We start from the raw sequence: 23378 nt of genomic DNA on the forward strand, positions 1-23378 counted from the left end.
CCTCCAGGAATCGCCCCCGGAAGACCAACAGGCATCTACTTCCGGAAGAAGTCACGCCTCCGACCCCGGAAGTGAGTGAGCGAGAAGGCGTGCGGCATTCTGGGAAAAGTTAAGAAGGCGGGAGTGGGGTTGTGGGTGTTACCAGGGCAACCGGAGGCGACTGACAGTTGTCTGCGGTTTGGAGCGTTTGGCAGAAAAGGTTGGGATGCTCAGAGGTCTTTAGGGATGAGCAAAAGGGCCAAGAGAGCCCTCCTCAAAGAAGATCATCCAATCGGGAGGTTACCGGGTCGCGTTTCACCGCGGGAGTGCTGGACGTGGGAATCTGGGTCGCGCCCTCTTTTGAGTATTGAGGCGAAATGAAGTGCAGTCCAGTGGCTTCTCCCTGTCCTTTCTCTAGTTTTCCGCTTCCTTTTAGAAAGTGAGTTGAGAATGTCTAAATTACATCATAATGTGTTTTAATGTGAAAGTAAGTTATTCTTGTTTTTGTAACTATGGAAATTTTTAAAAAGAAAAAAATAATTTATCAGTAATCCAGCTATCAGAAGTAGCTTAAATTTTTAATGTATTACGTATCAATTTTTGTTCTCTGCCTAAGGTTTGTTTTTTGTTTGTTTGTTTGTTTACATAGTCAAATTGACTTGGCGAAAACCATTTTGCTTTTTTCAATCTATGAATGATATTAATTGTGATGTTAAAAATCTTAGCAACAAGAAGGTTTTGAGGCCTTAATGTAAATCTGTTCGCAGTGAGTTTGGATGCAGAATGTGAAGACAATTCTTTCAAGAAGTTTGGCTGTAAAGGAAAAGAGAGAAGGTTAGTAGCCAGAGGAGAATGGCAAGTGAAAGAAAGAAATTGGAATTTTCCCGAATAGGAAAGAGACTTACTGATGTGTATTAATACAAGAGGAAAAAAATTGGTAACCTGGAAGAGATTAGATACTGCCAAAAAAGAGGATAACTGACTGACTAACTCCCTAAAGAAACAAGAGGAGGAGCTGGAGTTGTAGCTGAACGGTAGAGAGCTTGCCTCATATGTGTGAGGCAATGGGTTTGATTCCCAGCATCACATATAAATAAGCAAATAAAATAAAGGTCCATTAACAACTAAATATATATATAAACAAGAGGAAATGAGATCCATAGATCAAGTACATAAATTGATTGGAGATAGAACTTGGTAGGAGGATGTCAAAGTGGGCATGACTGTTCAGAATTAAAGAACTATTACAAATTGGAAAAAGAGTAACAAAAATATATCAAAATATAGTCTGGTGTAGTGGTGTAGTCCCAGCTACTTGGGAGGATGAGAGTCAGGATCACTTGACAAGTTTGAGACCAACAGGGCACTGGTCAACATAGTAAGACCTTGTCTCAAAAAAGAAACACAAATATGCACACACAAGAGCTATAGATGCACATATCAAGCTGAATTATTAGTAAATGTAAATGTCACATTAAGTGCCTGTTAAATTGTCAGAGATTAAAAAGAAAATGTGTGTTGGGCAAGGATTCAGTGGAACAGGCATTGCAGGTGGGAACAGAAATTGATACCCCCAGGAATTTTAGAGCTATCAAAATCCTTAAAATGCGTACATACTGAGACAAGTAAGTATACTTGTAGGAACTTCTCAAAATAATCAAAATTGAAAATATATATTGAGCTGTGTAGAGTTCATTGCAGCATTGTCTGCCAACAAAAGACAGATTAAATATTTTATACCCATACTTCTTAAACATGATAGTTTCAGATAAGAGAAGTTCACTCACATTAGTTTAAGTAAGAGTATCCTTGATATTTCTGTGGAGATGCAATCTCATTGCTACTCTAGTACACAGTCAGTGGGATGCTTTGAACCATGGAAAAATGATGATGTAGGACTAGGGTTGTGGCTCAGAGGTAGAGCACTTGCCTAGTATGCATGAGGCACTGGGTTCGATCCTCAGCACCACATAAAAATAAAGATACTGTGTCCACCTATAACTAAAAAATATTTTTTAGAAATGATGATGTAGAAGACTATAAGAAAAGGCTTATGAGATACACTGATTAGAGAGAAAAGTGGGTATGAAATCAGTGTGTAGAATGGTTCTTACCACACAGTGTCTTATAGCTCTTCTGCTTTTTGTTTATCTGTGTTTTAATCAATGAATATATTTTGTTAGGACAAATAATGTTCTTTAAAAGATGCAGATAAGCATTTTAGGGCAGAAAGTTGGGAATTGATCCTGCCTTGAAATAGATGACAGACTTTCTATGAAACAGGAAATCAAATGAAATAAAAAGCTTTAACCAGCTCTAATAACTATTATAAATGTTTTATGGATCTGTATTATTTGTTGATGTCCCATGTCTCTCACAAAAGACTGACATGCTTAGAAAAAGATATACACTAAAATAGGAGAAAATGATTGACAGAAGATAATTGGAAAACAAAATAAAGCCAGGCATATATTATACTCCCAAAAACTCATGCCAAAAGTTCCTGTGTAAGTACCAAAGGGGTAGCACAAATTGAACTCTTAAGGATCCTAACAGCTAAAACAAAAGGAAAATATACTTTGATGTGGCCCATAAGGTTTTTCTTTTTTGCAAAATTTTTCTCCCAGAGGCCGGGGGCATAGTTCAATGGTAGAGTATTTGTGTATTGTGTGCAAGGCCGTGGGTTCAGTCTCTAGCACTTAAAAAAAAAAAATCACAAGGTTCTCATAAGGAAGTAATACAAGATTCATCTGTTACTGTTGTAACTTAGGAACATCTCAAGAAAGGTTACAATCATCAATTAACTAAGTAATTGCAAGTACTGTGAAAAATTAAAACACATGTAAGACAAAGTCCCTGATGTCAACTATTATATGTATAATATGATGAATAGGTAGTATGATAAATACTAGAGTAACTAATTTGAATAACAGTATTTTAGTCAAAAAAAGTGAGATGGGATTTTACAGTACATAAAAACTTTCAATCAGTAAGGTAATATTTATGGTTGTCATTTCTTGCATGTAATATGCCTATACAATGCTCAGCTCTTTAATTCATTAGTTCATTTTAATTCTCAAAACAACCATTTGTAAAATGGGGATACTATCCCATTTTACAGATGAAGAACTAGACATTTACCAAGATTAGATAAATTGTCCAAGATCAGCTGGTTGCTAAAGGAAAGAACCAGGATTTCTAAGCAAGTCTATTCCATCCACCACTTTCTTAACTACTATTTTTAAGAGATAGCATTCCAGTAGATTTGCCAAGTAGAGATTGGGGAAAGATAACTGAGGTAGAGAAAAGAGCAGTAAATGGAATCAAAAACTGGGAAAAGCATAGGTTATGTTTTGGATACAGCACACATATCCTCACAAAAATCTCAGTAATATGTCATATATGCAGGTGAACACAGGAGAATAAAGCTAAAAAGATTGGGGACATATTTTTAAGGACATTGTAACAATGTCAACCTAGTAATCTTTCTCACACAGACTTATTGGTTTAAGCTATTAAGAATCATAATCAGCTGGGCATGGTAGCACATACCTGTAATCCTACCAACTCCAGAGGCTGAGGCAGAAGGATCTCAAGTTCAAAGCCAGCCTTAGCAACACCCTAATTAACTTAGCAAGACCCTGTCTCAAAAATAAAATATAAAAAGGGCTGGGGATGTGGTTCAGTGGTTGAGAGCCCTGGGTTTAATACCTGGTTCCACAAAAAAAAAAAAAAAAGAATCATAATCTTTGGCAGAATATACTATAAAGTCATTGAATTTTTTACCAATTTAATAGAAAAATTGTTTCTTAGAATATTTAATTATGCACAACACTTATTAAAATCAGAATTCAGCCAGATGCAATGGCACAGGCCTATAATCCTAGCAGATCAGGAGGCTGAGGCAGGAGGATTTTGAGTTCAAAGCCAGTCTTAGCAAAAGCAATATGATAAGCAACTCAGTGAGACCCTGTCTCTAAATAAAATACAGAATAGGGCTGGGGATGTGGCTCAGTGGTCAAGTGCTCCTGAGTTCAATCCCCAGTACTTCCCCAAAAAATCAGAATTCATCACTATTAGGCACTTCCATTTATGTCGGGTGTGTGTGTGTGCACACGTGCATTTGTATGAACTTTCTATTCTTGAGACTATTTAATATTTTATTGTTTGTCTTTTTTTATTTTTAAATAATACTGCATAAGAATTATTAGATATTATGTAATTTTCAAGTATTGTAGGTTTTTTTCCTAATTTTTCTTGAAATGTACCAATATTTACTAATCTTTTCAATCATAGGACTATTTTTGACTCAAGATGATTTTTCAAACACATTAAATATTAGATATTTTCCCAATATTTTAAGATGCACTTTTCTCCTATGCATATTTCTATGTATTTTAAAGAAATCTTATTAACATTCCCTAGGTGTTTCTTAAAAGAAATAAAGTGGATGATATAAGCCCTAAGTATAAGTACGTGGTAGGTGGCAAAGTATATTATAAACTTTTGTTTATCTAACTGAAAAAAAAAAAAAGAAAGAATCATAATCTTGTAGGGCTGAGACAGTATGCTCACAAATTCAAGGCCCACCTGAGCAATTTAGAGAGACCCTGTCTCAAAAAAATAAAAAAGGACTGGGGGTATAGCTTGGTGGTAGAGTGCCCCTGGGTTCAATCCCCAGCCACCATTCCAACCCACCCCCCAAAAAAGAACCATAATCCAGAACTTCACAGAAAGTTGGCTTGTGTAGGGTATAGCTTACCTGATAAACACCTCATTCTTTAGGCATATGGTACCTAAAAAGCAGAGTTTTAAGCACAAAGATCTTGAACCTGAAAATTCTATATGAAAGCTATGGGTGACAGATTTGACAGTGAAACTAGACTGGAGTCTTAACCCAGCCAGGTGGAGTGGGAGGTCCAATTGCATATAATAGAATCCTTTATAAAACTGAGTAAACCAGGCATGGTGGCCATGCCTGTCTGTAATCCCAGTAACTCAGGAGGCTGAGGCAGGAGAATTGCAAGTTTGAGGGCAGCCCAGGCAACTTAGTGATATCCTGTCTCAAAAAATAAGGATGAGAATGTAGCTCAGTGGTAAAGCACCACTGGGTTCAACCCCTAGTTTCACCCCCCCAAAAAAATGATTGGGTAAAGGGCATAAGATTATAACTCTTAATATCCCTTTCAGAACTAATTCTGTGATCATCTAGACCAGAGACTGCATGTCCCTAAATTAGGGACTAAAAAGGTTTCATAAATGAGGAAATGGACTACATATAAGAAAAATAAGGAGTGATAGGATTATGGCTGAGTTTAAATGTTCCATCTAAAACTTCAGTCCATTCTCACAGAAAGACATAGTATTTGTCAGATTTTCTGATTTTTCAGGAGAAACAGGAAAGTCATATTTTAAAGAATATTATACAGAACAAACAAATTTTAAACTTTTACCAAAGGTGAAAAGGCCTAAACAAGAGTGATAAGTGTTTAAGTTAAAAGAATTAAATATGAAGAGAGAGGAAAAAATTAAAAAGGACCAAGATATACCCTAGGTAATGAGGATATGTTGAGCATGGGGAAAATTTATCATTAATGTGTGTCCACAAATTTAATTTGTGTGTCCAAATTCAACTATTGAATTTCAGAACTCTGTGGGATTTATCTGGAGATCGGATACAAGAATGTAAAACAGAAGTCTGGAAAGAAAAGATGAAAGAAAATTCAAAGATGTAAGACTCACTCTTTCAATAAAGTTTTATTAGACATATATCACATTATGAATTTGTTATTTTATGAAATTTAAAACCCTATGAGAGCAGAAAACACATTTTTTCACCACTTACCCAGCATCTGGTACTTGATGTATGTTGAATTAACAAATGAAAATACAAGACAAAGTGCTTTGTAGTATAGGAAATGCAGGATTTAATTAGAGAAGCTTATAATGCTGGGTGTGGTGGTACTTACCTATAATCCCAGCTTCTCAGGAGGCCTAGGCAGGAGCTTCTGAATTCAAGACCACCATGGGTAATTTAGCAAGACTCTGTCTCAAAAAATAAAAAGGGCTGGCTGGGCGTGGTGGTGCATGCCTGTAATCCCAGTAGCTCAGGAGGCTGAGGCCAGCCTCAGCAATTTAGCAAGGCACTTAGTAACTTAGTGAGACTCTGTCTATAAATAAAATATTAAAAAGGGCTGATGATATGGCTCAGTGGTAGAGATCTCTTGGATTTAATCCCCCTACCATGCATCAAAAAAAAAAAGAGAAGTATTTGAGATTGCCAAGAAGAAGAATGAATAGAGAAACAGTTTGAAGCCAGAACCTTGAGAATCACCCCCATATAAAGAAGGTAAGGAGGAATGGACAAAGTAAACAGGGAAGAAGTCATCAGAAAGAGAAACATCAGAAGAATGAATTTCACAGCAACTAAGAATCCAGGTGACAAGAGGGAAAGGTCAGTCAGCACTAATACTATAGAAACAACAAGTCATCAAGGAGGATCCAAAGCCACTGCATTTAGTGATTAAGACAATCATAACTTTAAACAATTTTTAGTTGTTCAATGAATATTAGGAGAGGAGCTGAAAAGAGCAGTACTGAGAGGCTTATTGATTTTTTTTAGGGGGAAAAGCTAGGAGAGATTATGTGTAAAACATAATGAATTTATAAAGCAAGATTTTGGAGAATTCAGCATCAATGAAATCCAAAAAAATGAAGGAAGTCATTTGTCAAGAATCAGCATTATCTCATAAATGCTGTTCAATGCCAGATATTTATTTAATCTCTCTCAATATGTTTTCATGTTCAATAACCTATTGTCTGAGCCCAAGGATCCACACATGCCTAAAAACTAGCTTTACCACTGGACTTCCCAATTAAATGAGCCAATAAACTCTCTTTTATACTTAAACTTAGATTTTACATAGTTTTTTGTCATTTACTACTCAAAACATCTGAAAACAGAGCTGTGCATTATTAAATCATTTCTTTTTCTGCTGTGTCTTGTCTTAAATGTATTACTCTGTAATGTACTCTATATTCTTCAGTTCTCACTATATTAATCCATGTCTGGCCTCAATCTTAGAATCGTCCTGCCTTAGCCTCCCAAGTAACTAGGATAACAGATGTGTGCCACCATGCCTAGCTCACCATATTTAATATACGGTAAATTAAGTGTTTAAGGCCAATTAGCTAGATTTAAGAGAGAAAATAATTAAATCCTCACTTTAGTCATCATTACAGAATAAATTGCGAATGGATTTATTACTTAAATGTAAAAGTTGAAGTCTGATTCTCAATGTTGTTCAATGCCAGTTATTTATTTAATCTCTCTCAATATGTTTTCATGTTCAATAACCTATTTTATTTTTATATTTATCTTTATGACCCCAAGATAACTTTTGCTATGCTGAAAAATAGTATTAGAATACTTAGCAGTATTGAAGAAATTTTTAAATATCTTTTAATACAATTTTCAATTCTAGAAATTTATCCTACAGAAACAAAATATTTATAAAGATAAGTATTAACAATATAGCATTAGAATATCAAACATAGTACATGTAGAAAAACTTAAGGTTTGAAACATCTATATCATAGATATAATGTTCAGGGGTGAAAATTGATTCTTGAAACAAAAAAACAGAACTTGTTTTTTATAAAGCATAAGTATTCATAAAGTACATAAACAGATAAACAGTATGTATGTGGTATTTGAACTTTATAGGGAAGTGATTAAGGAAGAAACATCTAAAAATTCTCCTTATGGAGATAAAAATAATAAAACAGCCTGAGAAAAATTGATACATGTAGTTCAGTACCAACAACTGTTAAAAAAAATGTGGTAGAATTCTGTATATTTACAAGAGAGAATACGTAAGATGCATTAAGTTTTAAGAAAACAATTCTTTAAAAAAATGCATAATATAATTCCTTTGTATAGTATATGTTAGTACAAACAAAAGGATTAATGGTATTTTTCTTTGGGGTTAAAATTACAAAAAATGGCTGGGTGCAATGGTGCTCCTGTAATCCCAGCTACTCAGGAGACTGAGGTAGGAGAATTGCAAGTTTAAGGCCAGCAGGCAATTCACAAGACCCTGTCTCAAAATAAAAATTTTTTTTGTTTTTATTTTTCATTTGTTCTAATTAGTTGTACATGAGAGTAGAATGCATTTTGACACATCATACATAAATGGAGTATAACTTCTTATTTATCTTGTTATACATGATGTAAAGTTACACAGGTCATGTAATCATACATGCGCATAGGGTAATAATGTCCAATACCTTCTACTATCATTTCTACACCCCCCCCCATGCCCCTTATCCTCCCTTCACTCCCCTCTATTCAAATTACCTCTATTTCCCACCTGCCCCTTATTGTGAATTAGCATCTGCATACCAGAGGAAACATTTAGCCTTTGGTTCTTTGGGATTGGTTTATTTCACTTAGCATAACATTCTCCAGTTCCACCCAATTATCAGCAAATACCATAATTTCATTTTTAAGGATGAGTAATATTTCATTTTGTATATATACCACAGTTTCTTTATCCATCTGTTGAAGGGCACCTAGGTTGGCTCCATAGTTTAGCTATTGTGAGTTGAGCTGCTATAAACATTGATGTGACTGTCAGCAAAGTATGCTGATTTTAAGTTCTTTGGGATAAACTGAGGAGTAGGATAACTGGGTCAAATGGTGGGTTCATTTCAAGTTTTCTGAGGAATCTCCATACTGCTTTCCAGAGTGGTTTCATCAATTTGCAGTTCCACCAGCAATGTATGAGTGTACCTTTTTTCCCCACATCCTCGCCAAATCTTGTTGTTGCTTGTATTCTTGATAATTGCCATTCTGACTGGAGTAAGATGGAATCTCAATGTAGTTTCGATTTGCATTTCTCTAATTGCTAGTGATGTTGAACATTTTTTCATATATTTGTTGATAGATTGTATCAAAATCAAATTTTTAAAATGGGCTGGAGATATTGCCTGGATTCAATCCTCAGTACAAAAAAATAATTACAAAAATGTTCAATTCTGTGTATAATGTTTACATCTGAAGTGGAGGGTACTGGGGATTTAACCCAGGGTACTTAACCACTGAACCACATCACCAGCCATTTTTATTTTTTTTATTTTGAGGCAGAGTCTCACTAAATTGCTTAGGGTTTTGCTAAGTTGCTGAGATCTTCCTGTCTCAGCCTCCCAAGACTTCAGATTACAGGCCTGCACCAAGCTACATTTTTAAAATAGCACTTTAATAATAAAAAATAATAAATGAAGCTGGCTGAGCACAGTAGCACACACCTATAATCCCAGCAGTTTAGGAGACTAAGGAAGGAGGATCACAAGTTTAAGACCAACCTCAGCAACTTAGCAAGACCCTCTCTCAAAAAAAAAAAAAAATTTTTTTTTAAGACGGAGAGCCTGGGGTGTTGCCTGGTAATAGAGTGTCCCTGGATTTAACTTTCAAAAACAAAAATAGATTCAGTCTTTCTGAAGTACAATTTAACAACATATATCAAAATGTTAAATATACATACCTTTGAACAGCAGAGATACACCTAGGAATTTATCCAAAGGCAGAATCACAAAATGTAAAATGTTCATTACAATATTAGTTTAAAATTGGAAATGACTTAACAGGCTTATAAATAAGAACTTTTGTGTGAAAAAACATGGGGTTTTTTGGTTTGTTTGGGGAGTTTTCGGGTTTTGTTTGTTTGTTGCTATGGTTTGAATATGGTATGTGTATGTCCCCCAAGGATTCCTGTGTTGAAATTAAATCTCCATTGTGAGGTATTAAGAGAATAGAAACTCAATCCAACAGTGGTGTTTAGAGGTAAGGTTTTAGGGATATGATTAGAATTAGAAAAGATCATCAGGGTAAAGCTCCCATGATTGAATGAATACTAGTGGTTATGTAAAATAGAAAGAGAGCAGTCAGGAGGGACATATGATGCACTATGCCATCTTGAGACTGCCAGCACAAAGGCAGTCACCAGATGCAGACCCTCAATCTTGGCCCAGAATTATGAGTCAAAATAAACCTTTCTTTTTATAAATTATCCATCCATTGACTTTTACAGTGATCTTATTTATGTAAATTACTTCTGTGATTACTTACACATAATATTTATCAATATGTTAATAATGGAAGCCAGGCATAGTGGAGCATGCATGTAATCTCAGCAACTCGGGAGGCTGAGACAGAGGATCACAAATTTGAGGCCAGCCTCAGCAAGTTAGCAAGGCCCTCAGCAACTTAGATCCTGTTTTGAAATTTAAAAAACAATTTTAAAGGGCTATGGATATGTCTCAGTGGGAGAAAACTTGCCCATATGTCCCTCCTGACTGTTCTCTTTCTTCTTACATGTAAAGCCCTGGGTTCAATCCCCATCACTGCAGGTGGGTGTTGGGGGGAGGTGGGGGAAATATATAAACTACCATGTACTCTCAGTTAGCTTCAATTCATACACAATCCTTTTTCATCTGTATTCCCAGCTACTGCCTCCTTACCCTAATTTTTAAGCAAATCCAATACATTTTATCTGTAAACAGTTTAATATATCCTTCTAAAAGATAAGGATGCTTTTTAACACAATCTTAATACCATTATGGTACCTAGAAAAATTCTTAACAATGCCTTAATAAAATCAATTATTTCTGATCAGGATTTACAGTTTCCTGATTGTCTTTTGAATTGTTTTACATATTTGAGTTTCATATATTAAAATTTTTCATATATTTTTAAGATCTAGGTTATGTGTCCTTTTTTTCATGTAACTCAGGAGTTGGCTGACCCCTAACATTGACTGGCCTAGGACAACAACAGTACAAAGGAAGCCCAAATACTACATATCTAAATATATTAAAGTTATAACTCAAGCTAACATTATAATACGTTCTGGATTTCTACCTTGACAAATGTATTATTTATGACCCGGAAGACCAGGTTTAAATTTAGAATCTAGTCTCTTTGGAGTTCCTCTTTAGATTGTGGTTGCCCAGAGAGCTGGCACATGGCCCACAGAATGTCCTCATTTTCTTCCCACCCCTGTCCCTATCCTGATTCCAAGAATACCCCAAGCCAGGCACAGTGATGTGCGTACCTGTAATTCCAGTGACTGGGGAGGCTGAGGCAAAAGTTAGGAAAGTTCCAAGCCAGCCCTGGCAACTTAGAAAGACACTGCCTCAAAAATTTTTTTGATTTTTTTTTTTTAAAGAAGATAAATGACAGCGGAATGCATTACGATTCGTATTACACATATATACCACAATTTTTCATATATCTGTTTGTATATAAAGTATTTTGACACCCAATTCGGGTCTTCATACATGTACTTTGGATAATGATATCTATCACATTCCACCATCCTTGCTAATCCCCTTTCCCCTCCCTTGCCCTCCAACCCCTCTTCCCTATCTAGAATTCATCTATTCCTCTGATGCTCCCCCTCCCTACCCCACTATGAGTCAGCCTCCTTATATCAGAAAAACATTCGGCATTTGTTTTTTTTTTTTTTGGGATTGGCTAACTTCACTTAGCATTATCTTCTCCAACCCAATCCATTTACCTTCAAATGTCATGATTTTGATCTCTTAATGCTGAGTAAAATTCCATTGTATATATATGCCACATTTTTTTTATCCATTCATCCACTGAAGGGCATCTAGGTTGACTCCACAGTTTAGCTATTGTGAATTGTGCTGCTATAAACATTGATGTGGCTGTGTCCCTGTAGTATGCTGTTTTTAAGTCCTTTGGGTATAGTCCAAGGAGAGGAATAGCTGGGTCAAATGGTGGTTCCATTCCCAGATTTCCAAGGAATCTCCATAATGCTTTCTATACTAGCTACACCAATTTGCAGTCCCACCAGCAATGTATGAATGTACCTTTTCCCCCACATCCTCGCCAATATTTATTGTTGTTTGTCTTCACAATAGCTGCCATTCTGACTGGAGTGAGATGATAGAGTAGTTTTGATTTGCATTTCTCTAGTTGTTAGAGATGCTGAGCATTTTTTCATACATTTGTTGATTGATTGTGTATCCTCTTCTGAGAAGTGTCTGTTCAGGTCCTTGGCCCATTTGTTGATTGGGTTATTTGGTTTTTTTGGTGCTTAGCTTTTTGAGTTCTTTATCCTTGTGTTAGTGCTCTATCTGATGTGTGAGGGGTAAAAATTTGCTCCAAGGATGTAGGCTCTCTGTTCACCTCACAGATTGTTTATTTTGCTGAGAAGAAACTTTTTAGTTTGAGTCCATCCCATTTATTGATTCTTGGTTTTAATTCTTGCACTATAGGAGTCTTATTAAGGAAGTTGGGGCCTAATCCTACATGATGAAGATTAGGGCCTACTTTTTTTCTATCAGATGCAGAGTCTCTGGTTTAATTCCAAGGTCCTTGATCCATTTTTAGTTAAGTTTTGTGCATGGTGAGAGATAGGGGTTTAATTTCATTTTGTTACATATGGATTTCCAGTTTCTCAAATTTTTTTTTAAGTTGGGGATTTAGCTCAGCAATAAAGGCTTTCCCAGCATGTATAAGGCCATGAGTTCCATCCCCAGCACCACAAAAAAATTTTTTTAAAAAAAGGACATGTCCAAGCTCAGTCAACAACCTCTGCAAACAGGGAGGACTCTGTAGACAGTCCACCTTTGGGAGAACAAACTTCGGAATGGGCCCGTGCAGGTCCTGGAAATAGGCATGGAGTGTGTGTAGACCAGGAAGTTCAGGTTCTAGGTACTAGACCATGGTCTGAAAGAAGAGGCACCAATTCTAAATGGATATGTCCCATGGACATCTCTCCCCATCTGAAGAGGCACAGCCAGAGGAGGCCCTGAGCAGGGGGTGTTTTCCTGCAGTAAAGTACTGCAGTAAAATTACTCACAGTCTGAGTTTTGCCAATCACAACCCCAAGGTGTCATTAATTTTTTTTTCCTCTCTGTTTCCTGTAAATTGAAGCATAGATCTAGAAACTTTATCAGATTCAGATTCAACATTTCTGGCAATCTTTTATAGGTAAGTCAATGTTGTATGCACCCACCAAGAGATATATAAATTCTATTTACCTTTTTCATTGTTATAATGAAAATTTAAAATGCAAAGATTATAAGTGATTGATTAATTTTAACAGTTGTGTATACTCATGTAGTTTCCTCCCAAAATAAGATATAGAATATTTCTATCACCCCAGAAAGTTCTATCATGAGTCTCTACAGTCAGTTCCCCTTCACCCCTAGAATCAACGACTTTCTCACTGCCATCCCCATAGATAGTGACTTAGTCTATTCATGCTGCAATAACAATATAACTTAACTGGGTACTTTCTAAATAATAAAAGGTTATTTATCAGAGTTATGGAGACTGGAAAGTCCAAGAACAAGACACTGGCAGATTCAATGCCTATCAGAGGTTCACTGCTTCCAAGAATGGCACCTGTTTGCTATGTCCTCAAATGGTGGAAGGGACAAACACTGTGTCTTCATGTGGCAAAAAAGATGGAAGGGCTAGGCAGCCCTCTGATAGTTTTACCTATTCTTGGACTTCATGTAAATGTGCTCATACTTACAGTATGTACCATTTTGTGTCTAATTGTTTTAACTTAAAATGTTTTTTAAAATGTCCTATGGTTTTTTCCCTTTTTGTTGCTTACATAGAATCCTATATGTGTATACCATAATTTGTTCATATATTCTCTTTTATGGACATCTGGCAACCCACATTTTCTTCTAAGGGAACTTTTTGTGCACATATTTTTTCCCTAAAGGGCAATTTATTGGACCATGTCACCATTTATCATCACCATCAATGATTAGCCAGGGAGTGTGGCACTACATCTAATAGTATTCTTTCCCTTCTTTCTTCTAGTGGGAACTTTCCTTGTTATTTTAATCAAATGCATTATGCCAGCCTGATAACCTCTTCAGCCCAAAAGGATGAATCTTGATTAGTCTAAGTCAGTCATGATAAGTACCATTTCCCTTGCCCAGTCTGCCAATAAGATACAAGCGTAAATCTGTTGGAAGCCTTTGCTCTCTAAAAGGAACACATGATAGAGACAGTTAACTTTGTCTCTCAGTATTGTCAACCCTGTGATTTCTGAAGCTGTACCAGCCAATTTGGAATCATCAAAGAAGCCAACTTCAGAGAAAAAGCCAACAGGCTAAGAATGGCAAACAGAAAGATGGAAAGAACCTGAGCCCTTGATGAGGTCAAAGGGGACATGCCCCATCTCCAGATTAATGGTATATATGATAATGTTTACACAACTTTGAATCAGGTTTTCTATTTCTTTTAGCCAAGAGCATCACATCAATATAATCAGGTAACCTTACTCAAGAGCAGCCAATCACTAGGCTGAACAGTTGGACTCAGAAAAGTACAGCATCCCCCAATCACATTAATGCCAAAGCATGGAGCCAAGGCCAACACATATCTGCTTAAATCCAGAACCATTCTCCAGCTAGAGTCTCTCTGAGGTATAATCCCAGTATGTTGTCTATTTGTCCCTCTTTGTAGTCAGTTTTCTATTACTCTGACAAAATATCTGACATAAACAAGAGAAGGAAAAATGTATTTGGGGCTTATTGTTTCAGAGGTTTCATTTCATGGTCACTGGGTTCTGTTGTTTCTGGGCCTGTGGTGAGGCAGAAGATCATGGTGGGGAGGATATGGTAGAGCAAGCTGCTCACTTAATGGCAGCCAGGAAGCAGAAAGAGAGACAGAGCAAGGGGAAGTATCCAGGGGGAAAAATGTACCCTTCAAAGACCAACCCCAGGGACTGACTGACATCATCCAACTAGGCCCCACCTCCCAAAGGTTTCATCACCTCCTAATAGCACCATGAGTTGGTGACCAAGCCTTTAGAACATGGTCTTTTGAGAACATTTCAGGTCCAAACCACAACATTATGCCACAGATCCCCAAAAGTACATTTCCATATCATAATGCAAAATCAGTCCATCTCCAGGAGTCCCCAAAGTTAGCAGTGCTGGCATTGATCAAAAATTCAAATCCAGTTTCCTCTGAGACTCAATATGATTCTTAGCTGTCAGCCCCTATAACAATAAAAAGTAAAACAAAAGTTATATACTTCCAACATTCAATAGCACTTGGTAAACATTTCCATTCCAAAAGTAAGGAAAAGGAGAAGAGCAAGGAAGTATTGGACTAATGCAAAACCAAAACCCAGGAGGGAAAACATTAAATCCCGTAGCTCTGGCCAGGTACAGTGATGCATACTTGTCATCCCAGCCACTCGGAAGGCAGAGGCAGGAGGATAACAAGTTGAAGCTAGCCTCTGCAATTTAGCAAGACCCTGTCTCAAAATTACAAAAGGCTGGGGATATAGCTCAGTGGTAAGAGTGCCCTCTGGTTTCAATTCCCAGTACCACAAAAAAAAGAAGAAAAAAAAAAGTCCTATAGCTCCATATTCAGCATCTGGGTCACATAATGGTAATGGTAGAACATCAGCTTCAAAGGGCCTGGGCAGCCCCACTCCATGGCCTTACTGCCTGGAACTTTGCCCCACCCCTCAGAGACTGCTGGCAGGGACTTTAACCCAGCCACACACTGCTTGGCCTTGTAGGCCTTCCTTTGAAATCTTGGTGAAAGCCTCTATGACCCCACAAATCTTTCATTCTGTGTGCCTATGCACCTCAGGGACAACACCAGAATCTGCCTTCAGTTCAAGCAGTAGTGAGGGCCACTTGGACCACTGCTGCAGCAGCCTCTGACTGCCCGAATGCTTGAACATGTGAAACAAATCTTGGGGAAACAACTTCCAAAGTGGCCCTGTGGAAGCAGGTCATCCAGAAGCTCTCTTCTAAAATGAAATCTTTATATTTTTGCATCTTTGAGCCTGGGAGGGATGGGGTCTTGCTGATACCTAAAATACCCTCAAGACATCTTTCCTATTGTCCCAATGAAAAATACTTGGCTTCTTTTTGATGGTGCTAATCTCTTTAACAACCATGCCTTCCTTAGCCACAACTTCTTTTCTGGCCCAGCTACAAGATTTTCAAATTTTTCTGCCCTGCCTCTTACTCCCAATTTTCACTGTAAATTTAGCTAAAAACAGCCAATAATAAATCATGCCACAGCCTGGCCACTGTACTGTCTTGAAAGTTCCCCTGACAGATAAACTAGTCCATCGCTTTTAAATTCAACCTCCCACAAAGTCTCAGGGCATGAATAATTTTTAAACAAGTTCTTGGCATGAATGTAATACAAATGGGCTGTAGTCCAATTTCTAATAGAGTCTTCATTTCTGTCTGAAACCTTACAAGACTGACCTTTATTCTCACATTTCTATCAGCATTCTGGTCTTCTTAGTTCCCACCTGATTACCTAATAACTTCCTCTAACATCATTCTAAGCTTTCTCTAGCTTTCTTCTCCAACATTTTCAAACACCAACTCCAAAGGCTTCTGAACCATATTGTTAGATGTAGTTACAGTAATGACCCCACTTTTCAATACCGAGTTTCTGTGTTAGTCAGTTTTCCATCCCTGTGACAAAATACCTGACACAAATAGCTTAAGGGAAGTAAATATTTACTTTGGCTCCTAATTTCAGAGATTTCAGTTTATGACTACTGGGCTCCATTGTTTCTGGACCTGAGGTGAGAGAGAGGAACAGATCAGGAACAAAATATGCTCTTCAAATCACACTCCCATGACCTACTTCCAACAACAAGACCCTACCTCATGGTTTTTACTACCTCGTAATATTGCCATATGCTGGCACTCAAGCTTTTTAGCACATGGCCATTGGGAGACATTTCAGATCCAAATCATAACACTCTTGTTATTATCATCATCTTTAGTTTGAAGTAGCTAGAATGAATCTATTTTTTTATATAAATAAATGAGTCCAACTAGAGCAATTTGGACTCATATATCCCACTTTCTGTAAAAAGATATGGAACTTGTTACTTTTAGCCTTAAAAGCATAATATTTGCCTTATATTTCTATTTTATTTTTTAATTATTTTTTAATGATGGACATTTATTTACTTATTTATACGTGGTGCTGAGCATCAAACAAACTAACTGGCATATCACCTTAGCATGTATATCCTAGGAACAAGAACATTCTCTTAACTAACCACAAAATTAGGAAATATTTAGAAAATCCTATTATTTATTTATCTATTTATTTTTGGTACTGGGGATTGAACCCAAGGGTGAAAGCACCACTGAGCTACATCCCAGTCCTTTTTATATATTATTTTGAGACAGGGTGTCTCTAAGGGTCTTTCTAAGTTGCTGAGGTTGGCTTCAAACTTGCAGTCCTCCTACCTCAGCCTCCCTAGTAGCTAGGATTACAGGCATGCATCACTAAACCTGACTGTGACAGTGACATTTTTTAAGAATACAGGCCCATTGTTTTGTTCCCATCATCTCTTCATGAGTCAATCAAGATTATGTATTTTGGGCAGAAACACTACATAAGCAATATTATATCCATTACATCAGGACATATTTAAGGTCAGTTTGTATCATTTGAGATGATGCTATTGACCTTGATGACTTGCTTAAAGTGATTTCCTCAAGATTTGTCCTTCCTTTTCTCTTTATATTTAGCTGATAATTTTTGAGACAATGAATTTCCTTTATACATATATTTTTTTAGTTGTAGATGGACAATATCTTTATTTTATTTATTTATTTTTATGTGCTGCTAAGGATTGAACTCAGTGCCTTACACATGCGAAACAAGTGCTCAAACACTTAGCTACAACCCCAGCCCCGAGACAATGAATTTTCTACAACAAAATTTTAGCACACACTGATGATTCTTGCTTGAATAAATTATTATTATAGTATATTAATATGGTGATTTTCTAAATCTTTTTCCTTCTACACATCCCTTCCTGTGTCCTTTTGTCCCCGTGCTTGCTTTAGCTTTTACTTTCTGGCAGAGCAAGTGTTCCAGACCCATGTTGCATTTCCCTTGCCTTAGCCACAGAGCCAAGCACCCATCACATAGCCTGGCTGCCACCCCACCAGCAGGCTAGATGCAAATACCATGCCTTAAGGACAATCACTCAAATTTATATTCACATGCCCTTTGTCACTGTCTCAGAGATTGAGTGTTGTGTTTATCTTCCCTGAAAATTATAGTTTTGCTTTATTCACATATTTCCATCATGTAAGAAAATTTTTTTCACGTTTGGAAATTCTGGCACCAAGAAACAAGCAAAAGGTAAATTGTGAAACTAAATATCATCCTGAGACATATGCAAGGAGAAGACTGCAGATATTTCTCAGGTCTGACTGAATGCACACTGCAACCCCCCAAGAAGCACAGGCTGCTGAGCAGTATGTGCACAGGCTTTAAGCCCTCACTTTGTTCTTGCCATCCTCAGGATCCCAAACAGGAAAAGGCCCTTCTGTCAATGGATAACAATGTGGAACCAGCCAGGAGGCCAGGCCCCTCCCTAAGGGAGTCAATCAGCTCACCAGTGTCTTCCTCCTCCACCTCTTCAAAGCCCATGCTGGCTAACTGTCAAGCAAGGGCCACTGCTCTAGGGAGGCTGGAGAAAACCACCCCACTAACTTCAACCCTACATCCCTTCTTTCCCTTCTTATACCATACTTCTACCTTCTGTTCCCTTGCTTTTTATCTTCTCCTTCATCCCTCCTTCCCAGACCTGATGGAGGCCACATGTCATAGTGGAAACAGCACAGGCTTTGGATGAAAAGGTGTAACTTTAAGCCTGACCTGGTGGCACACACCATAATCCCAGCAATTTGGGAGGCTGAGGCAGGAGGATCACAAAGTATGAGGCCAGCCTGAGCAATTTTGCAACACTGTCTCAAGGTAAAATATAAAAAGGGCTGGGGGGTATAGCTCAGCGGTAGAGCATCCTAGATTCAATCCCTAGTACTGAAAAAAAAAAAAAGGGTAACTTTGACTTTTAGCTAGGTCTCAATGTTTTCTTCTATCAAATGGGGATTAAAAATATCACCTGGCAGAGTTAATGTAGAATGAATAATGATGGTTTTTAGTGTCTGACACTTTAGTAACTCAATAAATAGTAACTGATAGTGGACGGAGGAGAGAACTTAGACTTTCTACATAAAACCCCCATGCAAGTAAGGCTAAAAAGATAACTTCATGCTTTCTTTTCTTACCATCCTCTAATCTGTTTCCCACTTGAAAAAAAAAAATAAATTATCTTTAAGATCTTTTCCAATACTAAAATTGTGGTTTTAGTGACAAAATAAAAATGAACAGATGCATATTAAAGGATTATTATGTACAGAGAAGGTTAAATAAGTCTACTTTGGTCCAATCTGCTTAAATTAAAATCTGCTGAAGCCAGGCGCAGTGGCACACACCTGTAATCTCAGCAGCTCGGGAGTCTGAGACAGGATTGTTGTGAGTTCAAAGCCAGCTTCAGCAAAAGCAAGGTGCTAAGTCACTCAGTGAGACCCTATTTCTAAGTAAAATACAAAATAGGGCTAGGGATGTTGCTCAGTGGTTAGGTGCCCCTGAGTTCAGTCCCCAGTACCTGCCCGCCCCCCCACAAAAAGAAAAAAATATCTGCTGAAAAATAATCTTTAGATTTTTTTCTCTTCTTTCACCATTACTGTCAAAGTTACCACTGTGTATATAATCAAGAGGAGCAGCAATATTTCCTCCACATAATAAATACTTCAGCTTCAGATTCTATTTCTGTGTGTTTGTATAATATAGACATAAATGTTTATAATTTATTATTGAATAATATCTATGCCTCAAAAATTTCATGTCAGCACTTCATGGCTTTCTAAATCTGTGTTGTCTAACTAATATGGTCAGCATTAGCCACTCATGGCAACTAAACTTTTGAAATATGGATGGTCAGTATTGAGAAATGTTATAAGCATGAACTATACACCAGGTATCAAAGACTTTAGTTTAAAAAAAAAGATGAAACATACCTCATTTATATTTGTATATTGGCACATGTTTAAATGTTACTATTTTAGATATATTCAACTAAATAAAATAATTATTAAAATTAATTTTACTTCCTTTTACTTTTTTTAAATGAGGCTACTAGAATTACCTAAGTAGATCACATTATATTTCTATTGGTAATAAATAAATAGGAAATATATATAACACCAACAATCTCCAAAAACAGTTGTTATCACAAACTTTTACTAAATTTAAATTACTAATAATAATACCTGTGGTGTATTTTTTTCCCCTGTTCAAACTCTGGGGAATAAAATCAATAACCCCCCCTTAGTGATTTTAATTTTTCAGAGTAATCCTCAAATCACTAGATATCAGTAGCTATCTGATGAAGACTGACTATCATACTCAGTGGTGTGGCCTCATTCCAAGAAGTCAGTAAAAGATGAGGCAGAGACAGTGCCTTTCAGCTCCAGTGTCTGGGAAATTCATTTCATTAAAATTGAATTAGTTCAATGTAACCCAGCTAAGCATTCTCCTGGGTACTGTGACAGCCCTTGGTGGGATAACAATGCATTAACTAGGAATTCTCCTTTTACCCTGCTTGTCTCCTCTGAACAGTACTCTCTGCCTTTTACTACCTACAAAGGTTTCTCCCCTGGGCCCATGAGATGTGCCTTATTGGGTTTATAAAACTCTTGAAATTGTATTCAAAGTTTTGTGTATCTGAATATTTTTCTCTTATCTTTTTTTTCTCTTGGTGGTGATTCTGAGGATCCACTTATATTTTAATTGTACATATTTATGGGGTTCACTGTGATAATTTGATACATGTATATAATTTGATACATCATGTAATTATCAAATGAGGATAATTAACATTTCCCTCTCCTTATCATTTCTTTGTGTTTGGAGGCTTCAGGCTCCTCCCTTCCAGTTATTCATAATATACATAATAAATTATTGTGAACTTCAGTCCCCACGTTATGCTGTAGAACTCTGTTTCTTGGTCCCTCTATTCAACTTTGTTTTGGTATCTATTATCCAACCTCCCTCTATCCCCACCCCATATGTGAATTCTTCTAGATGGAAGATCCATAGCTTTCATCAGGGTATCAGTGAAGGACTACTGACCTAAGAAGTTAAGTAGTGATCTACCTTTGTATTAGCTTTCTATTGCTACAGTAACAAAGCACCACAAATTTAGCAACTTAAATGTATTAGCATACAGTTCTGTAGGTCTCTTGAGGCTAAAATCTATAAGGCGGCAAGCTGCTTTTCTGGTGGCTCTAGAGGAAAATCGATCAAGTTCCATGCTCTTTCAGGTTGTTGCAGAATTCACCTCCTTGAAATTTACTGTAGGACTGACATCTCCATTTTATCAGCTGTTCCTAGTTTCTAGAGGCTGCCTATGTTCCTTGGCCATGGCTGCCTTTCTCCATCTTCAAAGCCAGGGTTCAAGTCCTCCTTATGCTTCCAATATTTCAGTCTCACCTCTCTGACTCATTGTGCTGCCAACCAGCCCCCTTCTTTAAAGGCTCATGTGATTACATTAGACCCATCTGGATAATCCAGGATAATCTCCCTATTTTCAAGTCCATAATCTTAATTCCCTCTGTGAGATCTCTTTTACCATGCAATTTAACATATTCACAGATTCCTGGGATTAGGGTGTAGACCCTTGGTGGGTGAACACACATTATTTGGCCTACCACACCTTCCTGCCAATGTTTGTGCTATATTCTCATTTTAAGGCCAGAGAAGGTGAGGCTGGTAGCTAACCTCTTATGCAGGGTGTCCCTCAGCAAAACATGTATAAGGCAATGTTTGACCTCAACAGCTCCCTAAACTTCTGAAGAACCATCCAAGCCCCCAACCACAGAGTCCATGCACATAGGCCCCAGTGGCACCCCACTCCTCCTGCTTCGCAGGACAGGCTGTGACCGCTATCTCTCCTTGCCTCCCCTTTTAAAAACATAATAAACTTCCTCAGTCAATGTCTATAAGGGAGCTAACAAAGTAATGAACTCCTGCAACTATCTTCAAGCCCAATCCTGGGGTCTTGCCCTTAGGTAGTCCACAGTCTTCCTTGTTGCCCTTTTCTATGGGCACCCAAACTGATAAATAGGACTGGTTTGTGCTTCCCAATTATTCTTCTGCTTCAACTCTTAACCTAGTTCAGAAAAAAATATAGTAGCTGCTACTTCCCCAGGCATTTAAACTATTTCCTGAGGATTTGTCTGTCATCAATTATTTTCTAACATACACTGAGTATGTACAGGACATTTTGTTGGGCACTTTAGGAAAAAAAAAAATGAGAAGGCCAGGGGCAATGGCACATGCCTGGAATCTCAGCAGCTCAGGAGACTAAGACAGGAGGATCACAAGTTCAAAGACAGCCTCCAACTTAGCGAGACCCTGTCTCAAAAAGGACTGAAGATGTGGTTCAGTGGTTAAGCGCCCCTGGGTTCAATCCCCAGTACCAAAACGAAAAAAGAAGAAAAGTATGACAGACCCCTTCTATCTTGACAGGCCTAAAATGATAAAATGGGATTTTAAATTACTACACAAGGATAAATGTGAATGGAGGACTATTCTATTTTGGCCTTACAGGATGGAAAGAATTTGGGTGACAATATAGAGGGAGGGAATGTGCTTCTACATGTCTAACATCTAACTTAGTGGAAGTGAGTAGGGAAGTTCTGAGACAAAGCTGGAAAGAGAGGTTGGGTTCAGATTTTAGGGTTCCTGAATTTCAGGCTAGACAGCTATTACAGAGGAAGTAGGGAGCCTCGAGAAAAGGAGATGGAGAAAGAGAAAATGGCCAAATACAGTGACACACACCTACAATCCCAGTTAAGTCTGGGCAACCTGTTTTATTAAGTTTTTTAAAGGGCTTGTGCTGTAGCTCAGTGGTAGAGTGCTTGCCTAGCATGTGCGAGGCTCTGGATTCAATCCCCACCCAGTACCCACCTCCCTAAAACTTCATTTAGTAAGATAGAACAGGTGCTGTCTCCTCTCCTAGCTTCTCTTCTGCCCCCTCTCCACCAATCCTTGGCTCACAAAGTTCCTTCTCTTTGGCTCTCTGCCCACTCCTCCACAGGCTCTTGGGGGTCTTTCACTTATTCTTATGATCCTAAACCAGGTCCTACATTTTCAAGATGTCTACCTGGCTTGCTACTGTGTTATCTTCCTATCAAATTCTGTTCCTCCAAGACTCCCTGCTGAAACCCTGAGTGGCAGCCATCCCAGACTTCCCTCTCTCTCGTTGTGTCAATCAATTCTACATTCTCAACAGTACTCAAACCAATTCTGTCCTCAGTGTTCCCATTTCACTGCTTTGAGACTTTATCATCCTTCACTGAACTACTATAATAGTGCACTAATTAGTTCTCTGTCTCCTCACTGCTACCAAAAAAAATTTTTAAATACAAATCTGATGCTATAATTCCATTGCTTAGACCCTTTAGCGGGACCTCCT

The 23378-nt window shown here is 37.6% G+C and overlaps 1 long non-coding RNA gene across 1 annotated transcript; it reads left to right on the top strand.

Moving 5' to 3' along the window:
* Positions 1-81: 81 nt before the first annotated feature.
* LOC107140107 lies at positions 82-5753 on the top strand. The gene is made up of 3 exons (XR_001503243.2): positions 82-418; positions 747-813; positions 5627-5753. It is a non-coding gene; the product is annotated as an uncharacterized LOC107140107 (long non-coding RNA).
* Positions 5754-23378: the final 17625 nt, after the last annotated feature.

The sequence above is a fragment of the Marmota marmota genome, unplaced genomic scaffold (genome assembly GCF_001458135.2).
Source record: "Marmota marmota marmota unplaced genomic scaffold, marMar, whole genome shotgun sequence".
Classification (NCBI taxonomy): domain Eukaryota; kingdom Metazoa; phylum Chordata; class Mammalia; order Rodentia; family Sciuridae; genus Marmota; species Marmota marmota.